This window comes from Lissotriton vulgaris, chromosome 3_1 (genome assembly GCF_964263255.1).
Source record: "Lissotriton vulgaris chromosome 3_1, aLisVul1.2, whole genome shotgun sequence".
Taxonomy (NCBI): Eukaryota; Metazoa; Chordata; class Amphibia; order Caudata; family Salamandridae; genus Lissotriton; species Lissotriton vulgaris.
The window spans coordinates 1,396,198,123-1,396,212,717 of NC_141689.1; the positions used below are offsets into that span (position 1 = coordinate 1,396,198,123).

A 14,595-nucleotide genomic window follows, 5' to 3' on the forward strand; every position below is an offset into this window, starting at 1 on the left:
TTTCGTTTTGCAAAGTGCACTTCTAAAGTTACTACAGCAAAAAAGAACTCAAAATAGTGGTAAGTGTACTCTGGCTCAGACATGGCCAAACAGTGGTACTGCCACACCCTATCATAGAAAATAATGAAGATAGAAATTTAAATAGAATCCCTCAGAAAATTATGCTAAAATAAATTAATCTATTTCAACCTTTTGAAAATATGTTATTCAATGAATGTTAACAAAATGATAAATAAATAAAACAATTAAAAAAAATATTTAACCCTTTTTAAATAAACAAAATCACTTTATGTTTTACAAATAAAACATTAAATAAATTAATTCTACACATACCATTTAGCAATGTTTAATGTGCAATAAATGCAAATATTTTGCTTTAGGTAGAATTTCTTAAAATAAATATTTTGTAAAATAATGGTAATTTCATTTAATATTCTTAAATTAACTACATTTCTATTTCAAAATTAGGTTAATAGTGCTGTAGCATTTTTACATTTTGTTCTTTATTTGAAATTAATATATAAACTAAGTTAAATTAGTTCTTAACATAAATTACTTTTGCATTTAAAAAACAAATAACTGTGATAAGCTGTTTTACTTTTCCCTAAACTTTACCATAGGGAGATCTCAACCCCAGTGATCGAGATCTCCGCCTAGGCATGAAAAGTTACTACTAGTAATTCTACACTCATAAAGTTTGCTGCTTCCCCTGGTTTCATGGGGTAGAGACATGTAAGTCTACACCTTGTAGTAATTTTACACTTACGAATGGAAAATAGCCAAAAGTTGTAAACTTATTACAAAGTGTAAGAGTCAATGTACTCATGTATAAATGAACCTTTGTCAATAGCTCCCATAAGGTGAAGGTCCTAAATTCTAGCCCAAAGTGGGCCATTAATGACTTGAGAGAGACTGACGCCCTACTTGAAATAATGCTAAGCATCCATTTCCTAAGATATGAGAAGGCCAAACTCATCTGGCAGTGCATAAAGGCAGCTGAAGGAAGACTCTTTCGGAAGGAACAGCATTGCTACCTATATGATGAACTTTATATGGACACAGGAATTTCTGTATGCCTTATTTATTATGTGGGAGAGACCTGTGCGGAGGATAGCCTGACTTAGAAAACTTTGTGCTTATTCAAGTGCAATTTATGGTCTGTTTTTGTATCTTAAGTTTATGGACATTGTGACAAACACGTAGACCCTGAGTGAGACAGTAATCTTGATTCAGGTACAAATGGGAGTGTGTGCCTGGATCAGGATGAGAACTTGTGTGAAATCACCAAACAGACTCAGCGTTTTTCCCCACACAAATTTTACCAAGTAACACCTTCCAAAATGTGTGCAGGAAATACTCAAAAAGCCATATTCACAATGGCATGGATGTAAATGTACATTCATGGTCAAATTTCCTTTTTTTTAAATCTCATACGAATAAAGAAAGGGATACCTAGCCATCGTAAATCCATTACTCTGTGTGGAGATTTTTGTCACGAATGTGTAGCTCTCCAGGCCTATAAATCTCACTCTTTCTTTCAGATGTGTCCATTTACACAATACACTTCTTTTAAACATCAGTATGCCATAAGAGTGCTGCTTGAGAAAATAAATGGGTGCACGAAAAGCTCTTTTAGCGTGATCATCCCAGCAAAAGTCTCTCTCCATACTTAATTTTTTTCAAATCATGAGTGATATCACTGGTTATCTCTGCAAAAATTCTTAATAAATTGATGATAACAATTTGAAAGTCCAAAGAAACTTTGAGTCTCAACATATTTAAGAGTAGGCCAATCTGATATAGCTGAAACATTCCTTTGATCCAGAATTGAGGCCAGAATTCAATCTAAATTTAATACATTCCGATATTTCCTTCTCATACAAATGATGTTGCTGATGTCTTGATAAATCCAAGCTCACATGTTCTTGATGTTCTACAAGAATCTTTAAAAAACACTGGAATATCATCCATATGAAGCAATACAGACTGATTCAGAAAATCAGCAATGACTGAATCTATGAATGCTAAAAGATGACAGAAGCCCTGCACAACCCAAATGGCACAACACGATGTTCAAAATTCCCAAACAGAGTGCAGACATTTTTTTTCTACTTTTTGCATTGGATGGTAAGCACCTAGAAGGGTTCAGTGTCTTTGTACCAAACTATTCCTTGCACGACTGTCACTGAAGAGGATGCTAGGACCACAACATTTGAGACTGGTACTGCTTCCCCTTGAGTGATTGAAATCTATTGATCAGGACCTGTGGTGTGGCATTCCATGTGGCTGTGGTGCATTTTGAATATGTGTGGAGTTAAATATCACTATGTAAATGTAAATGTGTGTGTCTTGTAAAGTGCACTGCTACCCGGAGGCGTCCTGGCACTATAGACCACTGGGGAACCCGTCCTGGCTTTCCCTGTGAGATTTTTCCTCCTGGGTATCTCCAAGGTAAAACCTTGGCGTTTGTGGGGGGACGTTTTGGAGATGAGGCAAGCTAATGCCCAGAGTTGCCGAGTGTGATCCCTGGTTAGAGTAGGCACCGAGGCGAGAATTATCGAGTCCGCTGACCCTGGCTCACGACCCTGCCGCGTTGGGAATTGAACCCTGGTCCCGGGCCGTCCTCTGCTTCCGGGTCTGCCGCCTCTAACCAAGTAGCCACACCACTCTATGTATATACTATATACTATGTATATGACTATAGTCTGCGAGAGAGCCTGGTAGGGTACCATCTCTATCAGGTAGTGCAATGAATACATCTATGGTCATGTCACCCAGTCAGCAGTGTAAGTCATTCTAAGAACATTGAAATGTTTGGAGCTCCACTGAATACAGTGGAGTTTTGCAGAATCAATATTGGCTGGTATGGATCTTCTGCTCCAACATTACATTGTTTGTTCTTCTGATCCTCCCTGTTTAATTTATAGTATTGTTTCCTCAGTGGGTGAAATATACTAATAGCATTATAACTAGTGTGCTATGCTAGTTGTTAAATGTCCACTTCCTCTTTATATGCCTTTGTCTGCAGTGTGCACCTATAACTAAAGTAGAGAAGTAGAGTTGTTCAAAGGCCAGTATTAGAATGCTGGATAATTGAGAGCTCCATGGAAGACAATGAAGTGGCAGAGGGACAATAATAGCTCATACAGGCCTTCTGGTCCAAAAAGTATTTCTGTTTTTTTGTATTTATAATTCAAAACAGAGATCCGGGTCACCAAAAACCAGTGGGAGTCACTAGAATGATAAACGCGATTTGGGATACTCAGAGGCAGACCCACAATTAGCCCTTCTAGCATGGAAAACATCAATATATCTAAGATCTGATGCAAGCATTCACCCAAATGGACTTGGGGTTGGTTTCCTGAATGAGCACCAGAAACAAACAATGTAAGAAGGAACAGGACCCTTTCTAAACTATTCAAATTGCTTGAAGGCACTTTTCTGTATTTTGTTCTTTTTTTTACATACTGTGAAGCAAATAAGTACTTTCAACCCGAAAACATACTTTAACTGTCAGTTGTCACTGCATGAGCCCAGCAGTACATACGAGCTCGATTTCTGTCAAAGAGCTAGGCGGGTATTTTAATCTAACTTTGCCTTGGATTGAATAATTGCATCCGGCTGGAGGGTGAGCCCACACTAACCATTGTGTTGAGTCAGCCCAGTGATGAATAGCACAAAATCGACTAAATCTGCAATGCATTGACTAAGAGAACGTTGTAGCTGTGCCCGCAGTTGAAGAAAGTACAAATTTGGCAATTAGATACCAATGTGTATGCTGTGAAAAACCAACTAACAAAAGAATGCACCCCGTCATATACGTCACAGACACTGCTAGCCAATTCAGAAAAGCTAAATGAATCCGCTTATTGAAACAGAACATTTCCTTAAGCTAATTCAAGCTTTGTGAGGAAGACGGATTCTTATGCGCCCTTTCACTCTCACCATAACTCTTAATTAATGAATATAGAAATTACACATCTCAGCTTTGTATGATAAAATGTGAATTTTCTATGTTATTCTTCTTGGAGCCATGTCGCAAGATTTATTTTCTGTTTTTCTCTTCTGGCTGCCATGTTTCTGTATTTTGGTCTGGGCAGTCTTTCAGATAGTGAAGCTGCTTTTTACTCAATAGCACATGTGGAAGTACATGACTGCTGAAGTTTGCTGGAAGCTTTAAGGGCTGCCAAGAAAGCCCTTCAATGGAAATACCTTAATGTAAGGAATTCGATATGCAGTAAAAAAATATGTAATCAATTTAGAAATTTACAAAAAACAATATCAGTGTCATACCCGCCATCTGAACCTATGTCACATTCATCCAGTAACGCCTTTTAGCTAGCAGCAATTCAGGTGCTGGCATTTAACGAACAACACGGAGAAAAAAGCAGAACTGCAAGGTAGATTGGGCTGTGGGTTGTGACAATCATAAACATTGTTTTATTAAAAAGAAGACCAGGATTATAAACTGGCGGAGCCACATTTCAACCATTTAAAACAATGTTGCTTGCAACAGTGATGTGAAGTATACTTTATGTCACTACACAATGTAAATTGGCATTTTACCGCTAGATTGTACATTTGATTGATCGAAGAAAACTCTTATCTAATCACAGACCAAGTAAGAATTTACTTTGGTCACTCAATAGTACAATGTAATACACATTTTGTTATGTCTGGTTTTCGATTGAAAACTAAACTCGGTTTGGATATAGAGTTCCAGTCATCATGGTCCAACTAATCCATTGTTGTTTTTTAATAATTAAACTTGTCATCTATGAAAACTTGAAGTTTACTGGGAGGATTTGAGTAGCTTGTCTGAAAAATATAATTAGAGCTTCCACCGATATTATTCTCATAAGACTAGCAGTGAAGTTTAGGAGCAAGAAGTGTATTTTAATCTTTTCAAATGGATAAATAAAGACATTGAGTCTGCTTTAGGCTTTGGCAGGGAGTATTCCGTCAGTCAGGGTGGAGAAGGACATTACCTCTACCACCCTGATAGACTTCCATCCGCCAACTTTAGGGTTGACGGCATGCCTAGTGATCATCTCTGGACTCTGAAAAGAACTGCCGTCCTTCATGGCACAAGAAGTTTCGTGGACGGTAGTTATTGCTTTTCGTGGCTATCCACTAAACTTTTGCAAAGGTTTTGCTTTTCAAAAACAAACTCCCAAAGCGGAAGTTTGTTTCTGAAACACTATAAACTAATGAACACCACACTCTGGTAGTTTTCTCCCAGAGTGTGGTGGTCATTATTGTCTTTTTTTCTGTCCCTAAGTGCCAAATTTTGTCTGCCGGTGAGGGACATAAAAAAGGACATTTCGCTGTACACTCTAAATAAAGGGGCAAGGCTAATGTCATTCTTTTGATGTCCTCTACATCACCAGGCCACAGTGGAAACAGGTGTCCCCTAATCAGTGGAGCAAAAAAGGGACTCCGTTGATGGAAAGCTTATGGTCTGCCCTTCTCTAAAATAGGCATCCGGAACAATGGTTTTGCGGACAGGTTCTTTGTCACATCTGCAATGGATTACTCTGTCAGCCAAACTCCATAGTTGTTAATATATGAGTATGAGCAACCCCCCTCAAGAGATGGAAGAAGAACCCTACTACTATAAGATAATCTTACTAGAATGGTAAGGACTACCAGCAGAATGGGGCATATTTTTGTGACATCTCATAACCAGATAGTGATCAGAGAGGAGATGTGAAAACTTGATTTGGAAATTGCTTAATATGGCAGAATGTTAGCCTAAGTTACTGAGAATGTATCCATCTGCTGGTTTCATGTTCACCTGATGAAGCCAACCTCATGTAAACCCTTTCTGATGTGTCAAATATAGGAAACAACCATTACAACGCAGTCATTACAACGCACTACCTTTACAATACAGTCATTACAATGCAAAATCATTTAGATCACCAGCCATTATAACGCATGTCACTACAATGCATGCCATTACAGCGCATGCCACTATAGCCCATTCCACTACAGCGCATGCCACTACAATGCATGCCATTACAACGCATTATAAGATAAGTAATGAGAAAGTAATTTTTACCACTACACTATCCAACACTTACCCTACTAATGCACTCACCGGAGTGGGAATAGTAATTTTCACCCCTACACTATCCAACACTTACACTAGTGTTGCATTCACTGGAGTGGGAATAGTAATTTTTACCCCTAGACTATCCAACACTTACCCTACTGTTGCACTCACTGGAGTGGGAATAGTAATTTTTACCCCTACACTATCCAACACTTACACTAATGTTGCCCTAAAAGTATTATGTGTTGTAATGGGATGCGTTGTAATGGAATGCGTTGTAAGTGTAGTTTCTAAAAATACATTGTGATGGCATGTGATGTAAAATCATGCGTTGTAATGGATGTTGCGATTTAAAAACTGCGTTGTAAAGGCATGCGTTGTAAATATTTTGCGTTGTAATGTGTCCTATTCGTCAAACATAATCACTTCACTCTGATGTAAATCTAGTTTTGCATCATCAAGTTGGATTTGTTGAATTATTCTGAGCAAGTGCATTTTTTTCAAAATAAACAATAAAGCATCAGGGGTACAAGGCAATATGACCGCACCTATCTACAATTTGGTCTCTTGTGTACAATGAGTCTGGGTGCCAAGAACCTGAAGCCACATACCCCTAGGCTTCCCAGGGCATTCACCCCAAATTTCACAACAAAGCACAATGGTTCAGCACTCCACAATAAAATTTGAAGAATCCGTTCAGTAGGGTTAAAAAAATTCCTTTATTCTTATTTTATTCATGCAAAGCGTAGCCAACGCGTTTCCTCCAGAGGATTTCTTCAGGGTTACGAAATTAAATATACAAAAATATACATATTACAAACCACTATTTACAAATAAAAAACAGATATTTTACTACACCATAACTTCAAAATACATGATTACTTAGTGCAAGTTAAATGATGAGACTTTTGCTCTGTAAGCGGACTTAAGTCACCTACTAGACGGATTTCTTTACATATTCATATTTGTTTTACAAAACACATCAGAGCACAGTGTTATTTCTAATTTTAACAGAGGGAGAGAAAGAGAGCCTATTTACATATTCCTTTGACTTTACATTTCCATTGGAAAGGAGCTGATCATACAAATGTATGATTTGATTGATTTGATTTGATTTATCTATTTCTAAAGTGCACGAATGCCCGGAGGCGTCTTGGAGCTATGACATGTCCGTAGTCCTGAACTGGTCTTAGGTTTATGCAGTGAACAACCATGTTTTAATTTGCTTTCTGAGCAAGTCCAAAGATGGGCTGTTTTTTATATCTAATGGTAGTTGATTCCATGTTCTTGCTGCGTGGACGAAGAAACTTCTTCCCCCCCCAGTTCGCTCGTTTGAACTTGGGTATTGCTATCAGTTTTTGTTGGCCAGATCTAAGTAGTCTGGATGGTTCGTATTTCCTCAACTGCGTCTTTATGAAAAGAGGTCCTTTGCCCTGCAGGGCCTTATAGGTCAAACATAGTGATTTAAATTTGACTCTTTTGGCGACTGGAAGCCAATGAAGTGATGCTAATTTATGGCTGACGGACTGAAACTTTGGTATGTCCAGGATCAGTCTTGCTGCAGCATTTTGAAGGCGCTGCATCTTATCTATGATTTTTATTCTGGCTCCTGCATACAGTGCATTTCCGTAGTCCAGGCGGGATAATGCTAGAGCTGTGACTACCGTTTTACATGCATCTTGGGGCAAATATGGTATGTTATGTTTGCTTGTCAAGTAGATACTATACTAATCCTAGGCTTTTCTAGGTTATTCTGATTTAGGACTTTTAAAACATTGCTTACCAAAGGTAGGGAAAAAATGTCAACTGTTGATTTTGACGACCAATAGGTGCATTCACGGATGTAATGGTTCAAAGATTCAAAAGTGTGCAGGGATGGCCACCTAGTGTATAGAAAGGAATGTTCTTCTTACTCGTACTGATATTTATGGACATTATGATTGCCCCAATATTCAATACTAAGGTTTCTACATACCTTGTCAATATGTTATTTGCACGTCCTTCGATTATTTGCTTCAATATGTTTAGCAACAACGGGTTCCTTAGATTATTCAAGGTTTCTCAGCCAGTCATTGTGACACTTGTAATCCCCATTTGTGAAAATAAGGTTGTGTATAGACATTGTTTGCACTATACGTCCTACACATATTTATGTTGAGAACAAAAAGAAGGACTGAGCTGCCAAACGTGTGTTGTTTCCCATCACGTAATAATAAAACCAGGAAATATCAGATGCAAGGTACACTGCTCCTCCGAGCATCCATGGACAGTCCCAAGAGCCCAAGAAACCTGCCGTCAAACACGGGTCCCACCGGCGGCCATAGCGCATATTACGTGCTCCACAGCCGTCCGTGGACCCGCATCAAAACACGGGCAACCAAGCTCCCGGAGATCCCCCCGGTACACCAAGTCGCAATGCCCTCAACTAGCATTCCACCGGTCACGTTTTCAGTTCCAGAATGCCCGCGGCTTACAATACGACAATAAGATATAAGGAGCCCGTGCTCAAACAACCAATTATAAAAATATATTACTAAAGAACAAGTCAGTAGATTAGTCTTTACCCACCATGAGTATTATACATTACAAAATAGTGCCAATCTTGGGAGCACTTTGCTTCATTGTTGGGTGTCCCTATTGCTTTGGAATCCAACGTCCTGTTTAAATAATTGCTTTTTTCGATATTCTATTGTTTATCTAGAATTGTCTTTAATGCGCATTTATGTGCAGGCTCAGGGTTACAATTTAGAACTGATGTTACCTCGAACGGAGCTTGCTTTACAGCAAAGCGATATGTCTTGGAACAAACTCTGCTAACATTGAGTTTTCCCACTGACTTGGACTTTAGTAATAACTTTATATAATTGGTTGTTTGAGCACAGGCTTCTTACATCTTATGATCGTATTGTAAGCCGCGGGCATTCTGGAACTGAAACCGTGACCAGTGGAATGCTAGTTGAGGGCAGTGCGACTTGGTGCACCCGGGGGATCTCCGGGAGCTTGGTTGCCCGTGTTTTGATGCGGGTCCACGGAAGGCTGTGGAGCACGTAATATGCGCTATGGCCGCCGGTGGGACCCGTGTTTGACGGCAGGTTTCTTGGGCTCTTGGGACTGTCCGTGGATGCTTGGAGGAGCAGTGTACCTTGCATCTGATATTTCCTGGTTTTATTATTACGTTATGGGAAACAACACACTTTTGGCAGCTCAGTCCTTCTTTTTGTTCTCAACATAAATATGTGTAGGACGTATAGTGCAAACAGTGTCTATACACAACCTTATTTATTTATTTTTTCACAAAGGGGGACTACAAGTGCCACAATGACTGGTTGAGAAACCTTGAATAATCTAAGGAACCCGTTGTTGCTAAACATATTGAAGCAAATAATCGAAGGACGTGCAAATAACATATTGACATTGTAGAAACCTTAATATTGAATATTGGGGCAATCATAATGTCCATAAATATCAGTATGAGTAAGAAGAACATTCCTTTATATACACTAGGTGGCCATCCCTGCACACTTTTGAATCTTTGAACCATTACATCCGTGAATGCACCTATTGGTCGTCAAAACCAACAGTTGACATTTTTTCACTACCTTCGGTAAGCAATGTTTTAATAGTCAGAATAACCTAGAAAAGCCTAGGATTAGTATAGTATCTACTTGACAAGCAAACATAACATACATTTGTTTGATAAGCTCCTTCCCAATGGAAATGTAAAGTCAAAGGAATATGTAAATAGGTTCTCTTTCTCTCCCTCTGTTAAATTTAGAAATAACACTGTGCTCTGATGTGTTTTGTAAAACAAATATGAATATGTAAAGAAATCCGTCTAGTAGGTGACTTAAGTCTGCTTACAGAGCAAAAGTCTCATCTTTTAACTTGCACTAAGTAATCATGTATTTTGAAGTTATGGTGTATTAAAATATCTGTTTTTTATTTGTAAATAGTGGTTTGTAATATGTATATTTTTGTATATTTAATTTTGTAGCCCTGAAGAAGTCCATTGGACGAAACGCGTTGGCTATGCTTTGCATGAAGAAATAAGAATAACGGAATTTTTTAAGCCCTACTGAACGGATTCTTCAAATTTTATTGGCTCATTATTATTCATTGTGGAGTGCTGAACCATTGTGCTTCATTTTTTTCAAAATGTCAATAGCCAAATCTGCCTTGGTTATGTATTTTGGGAGTTTGCCCTTGTGGTCCGGTTTGTCCTATTAACCATAACTAGCATTTTAATTCTGCCTCTTGCCAGATACTTATTTCGTAGTTGGGTTGAATTTTATGCTTTTATTTTACATTATTACCCCTTGCCTTCCTTCTCCCCTTCACATTGCACACATTTTCCATTTTACTAGTATTCTTTTCTACATGAAATATATTTGTTTTACACAAAACACTCTAGCTGTTCTTTTTTAAAGTAGGGATCCTTACAATACCTATTGTAGAATCTGTGAACACCTTTCAAGACTTTTTTAACTACCGGGTTTGGGATTTAATATTGGGTCAATAGATAAAACAGATTTTCCACAGCCTTGTAGGCAGAAAACCTTGATTTTATTAAATACATGGAGGCTAACATTTATGTCCTCTTTTTTGCTCCATCAGCAGCAACAACCTTAAAAGAAAATTGAACACCTAAACATTCCAAAACACACACAAAAATAAAAAAGAAAATGCAGCCATCTTCCCTCTTATACAAGCTGTGAACATGCTGTATTTTTGGAAAACCCAATAACAGGCTTTTGAATGCTCTATGCATGGTTCGTCCATGTCCAAACTTCACTTCTTCCTCCTGGCAATCCCACCATTGTTATGATAGAACTGCAGGAAAACAATCAAACATATTTGTAATGGGCTGGGTCATCCTCAATGGGCTAATATTATTCTTCATATATTTAATAAAATCTAAGGTTTCCGCCCACCAGGCTTTGGAAAATCTAAATTTTATGGCAATGTTTGAAGGCTAGCATAATGTAAGTTTCTTAATTATAACACTTTTAATTGGGTTTTAAGACATACACCAGTGTCAGTATAAACAGGTAAACCATTACTGCAAAATTGTCAGGTACACCCCTTTCAAAAAATAAGCAAAAACTAGGTTCACAGTAAATTTGTTAACCCTGTAAAGCTATCTGTATAGTCCTTCCAATCCCCCCAGACCTTATGATGTTTCTCGGGGCAGCCATGGGATGTATATATGGCTTTTTCTGCTGCAGCACAATGGTCCATTTCAAGTGTCCACTCATTCATTGGCAGGGCATATGTGGAGTGCCAGTATTGTGCTATGTCCCTCTTAGAAATAAGGAAGGCCATTGTCACTAATAGTCTTGTGTATCGACTCCCAGCCATTCGTTCATCAGTCACAGTAAAATCAGTTTTGGTTCTGGTACTACTGTTCTACTCACTACATGTGATAATGTGGTGCATACATTCCACCAATTCTGTTGTATGAAAGGTATTCCAATATTATGTGAAAGAAGGTACCCAGGGATTGTTGACATCTCAAGCACTGTGGGTCTAAATCTGTTATATAAGTTTAAAGCCTTGTAATCAAATGCTCTGTCACACTCTCAACAGGCAAAAATTAAAACTGCCTAAACCAAGAATCGATTGACTAGTCTTCAGATCTAAAAGTGTCTTGTAAACTACGCCCTATCATGACAGCCTTCGGCACTGAAGCCAAAAAATACTCAGATGTCCATTTTCTCTCTTCATTACCTCTTTTACACCCTCTTTGCTAAAGTTGGAGGTTTAACAGCCTTGCCAGGTTACTTAAATGAAATTAGAAATCATATTACATCCACAGGTTTAACCACCTTTGCTCACTCCTCATATTCCTTTACACATCTTCCCATACACAATCTAATATTCTCATCAAAATATGGTAAGAAAATAGTTGTAGAAAAGGGTTTTGTTCTCCAAGCCAAATGGAATACACAGCCCCCGGGCTAGAAATTCTACTTGTCACATTCAAGATCCTCACATCAGACACACTTCTAAACACCACCATACACAGCAACATAGTCAATATCTATGTCAAATCCCTAAAACCTCAAAATATGACTCTCATTCATCCAGCTTTCCAAAATATTTGTCATCTCCTCCATATCACAAACTAAATTATACCTGGCAAAAGGGGATTCCATAACATTAATACCTCTCAGTAACCTCTTCATGAAGGTATTCTGGCTGGTTGATACTTGATTAACTAAATCATGTCCTGCTGATAAAGCTGAACTGTGCACATTGTTCATCTGATGAGGCAATCCTCTCTCAAACATTTCTAAGCACCCTGAATTCCTCAATGAGCTTCAAAGCCCATCCCTAAAGACCCAGCACCTTCCATCTTCCCATGTAAACTCCCCATGCCATCAATGCTAGATTACCTGACAGCACCACCTTGTTCGTTTCATTAGACTAGTCCAATAATAACTCTTAGAATGATAGAAGCAATATACGAAAAGCCATTTACATTTCCAATATCTCTACCATAACTGGGTGACAAGCATGCAACCTCCACAGAGGTGTTACTACCACCAATTACTCCTTCCATTGTTGCATTAATAATATCACACTTGCTATCATAGCAAAGGATGGAAACGTATGATTGAGACCACTTTAATCCTGGAGAAAAGCATCTAGCTCTGCATGCTCTGGATCTGGATACCAACTGAAAAAACCTCTTACTTGCATATTCAGCCTTCTGTGAAAATGTCCATTCCAAATGGACCCCACATCCTCACCACAATCAGAAATCCTGATCTGTCCACTCTACAATTGCTTCCATTCAACGAAGAGCAATCTGCCACATCATTTATCAACACTGGAATATGCTGTGTCTGAAACTAAATATCACTTTGGAGACAATGCTCTAAGAGACATTTGTTTGAGCACCTCCCATCAGGTTCACATAACTTACTGCTGACATATTGTCCATTCTCAGACTCATACATCATTTGACTCTGTTCTCCAAAAAGCACCTTATTGCAAATGACCCCACAACAACTTCAAAAATTGATATGCATGTTCCTCTCCTCTGCTGACTAACATTTTACTGTTCTAAGCGAGCCACACCTTGCAGTCCAACCTACTAGGCTTGCATCCAAATGAGAAAACATGGATTCTTGCCAAAAAAATGTCAACCATTCCAAGCCTGCATTTTTTTTCTGAGCCTCCACTTCAGCTCCACACTCACCTCTGGAGTTAAAGAAATATTTTGAGAATACCTCAGATCTCTTCTCAAATGCACTGTCTTCAATCTGTGTAAAAAATAATGCAGTGAGCCAGGAAAAATAGCCTTCATTTTTAAGAAAGAAGACCCACTATTCTTTCCAACATTCACATTAAAACCTGATCCAAATTCAACAATTTGCAAATTATCCTACAGATAATTTTCCACTTGTCTCTTAGAAGCCTTCAAAACCCCACTTGAGTGTCCACTAGAAAACCTCAAAACTGTGTTTCTTGACTTGGAATCAGACTTAACTTCAGCCTCTTTAAAACAAATCCCAAGCTCTCTAACAAACCCACTGCTGTATCTAGGTGCTATAATACAACTGATCTGTACTGAGCTAGGAGCAACATATATACCAGATTGATGATCAATCTTACACTCTCTGAGCCAAACCATTATCAGATCCAGCATCTTGGCGAAAAGCAACATGGTGCCAAAGAGAGGCTGCATGGCAGACTATAACATTTCTACATCTCTCCTCCCCATTGAAAGTGAGGAAGCTTCTTGATGGGGCTCCCAAATTAAAAATCAATAAATAGGCATCTTTTAGATGCAGACGTGCTAGCCAGACCCCTTTCTACATAACGTCTCTCAACAGATGCATGCCCTTCATTTTGAAGTGGCGGGACATTACCTAATTGTTCTGATCTTGCAAGTTTATCCCAGGACAGATTCATTTTTCCTTTTTCTCTATGAAGAAAATCCTGCTCACAAAGCCTTGATTTCTTCCCTGGAATCTTACAATTGCTCCTATCATACTCAACTCCCAAATCTATACATATCTCTAAAAGATATATATAGCCCCAAACTGCATACTCTGTACTGTTGTGTCTCCTTCATCATTCTGCAAGTCCATTGTTTGGGGTTAGTATTTAGCAAAATACTCTACCTTCATTGCACCACCAACATGGTTTTAGCATTCCCTAAAAGGCATACAGCAGACTGTGTCTCAACTCTTCCACATCTACTCTCCTGTGTTTGGTGTAAGCTGTCCCTGCCATAACAGATATTTTAGTTAATAGCTGAATCACTTGCAGCGCTCCATCCTGATAAGTATACAGGGTCTCATCTAATCCTTTAAGTGGATCATGTCAGTATCCTGGTGTCCATCAATGATTTTGTCATGACCTTATTACAAGAGCTGGTCTAGAACATTCTGATGGTAATCTCAGTTGCACTTCTTTGGAAATCTGCCCACACAACCAGCATTCAACATTTTCGGCCACATGACTTGCTAGAGACAAAGGATGTTTCAGTAACAGGGGTCCAAATGTGTTGCTTCTCAATGGGTCAG

At 38.6% G+C, this 14,595-nt stretch overlaps 1 protein-coding gene across 1 annotated transcript in view; it reads left to right on the top strand.

The window, feature by feature from the left end:
* FRMPD1 (FERM and PDZ domain containing 1) overlaps positions 1-14,595 on the top strand; it is a 1,126,186-nt gene that overhangs the window by 703,305 nt on the left and 408,286 nt on the right. The gene's annotated exons all lie outside the window — the stretch shown is intronic.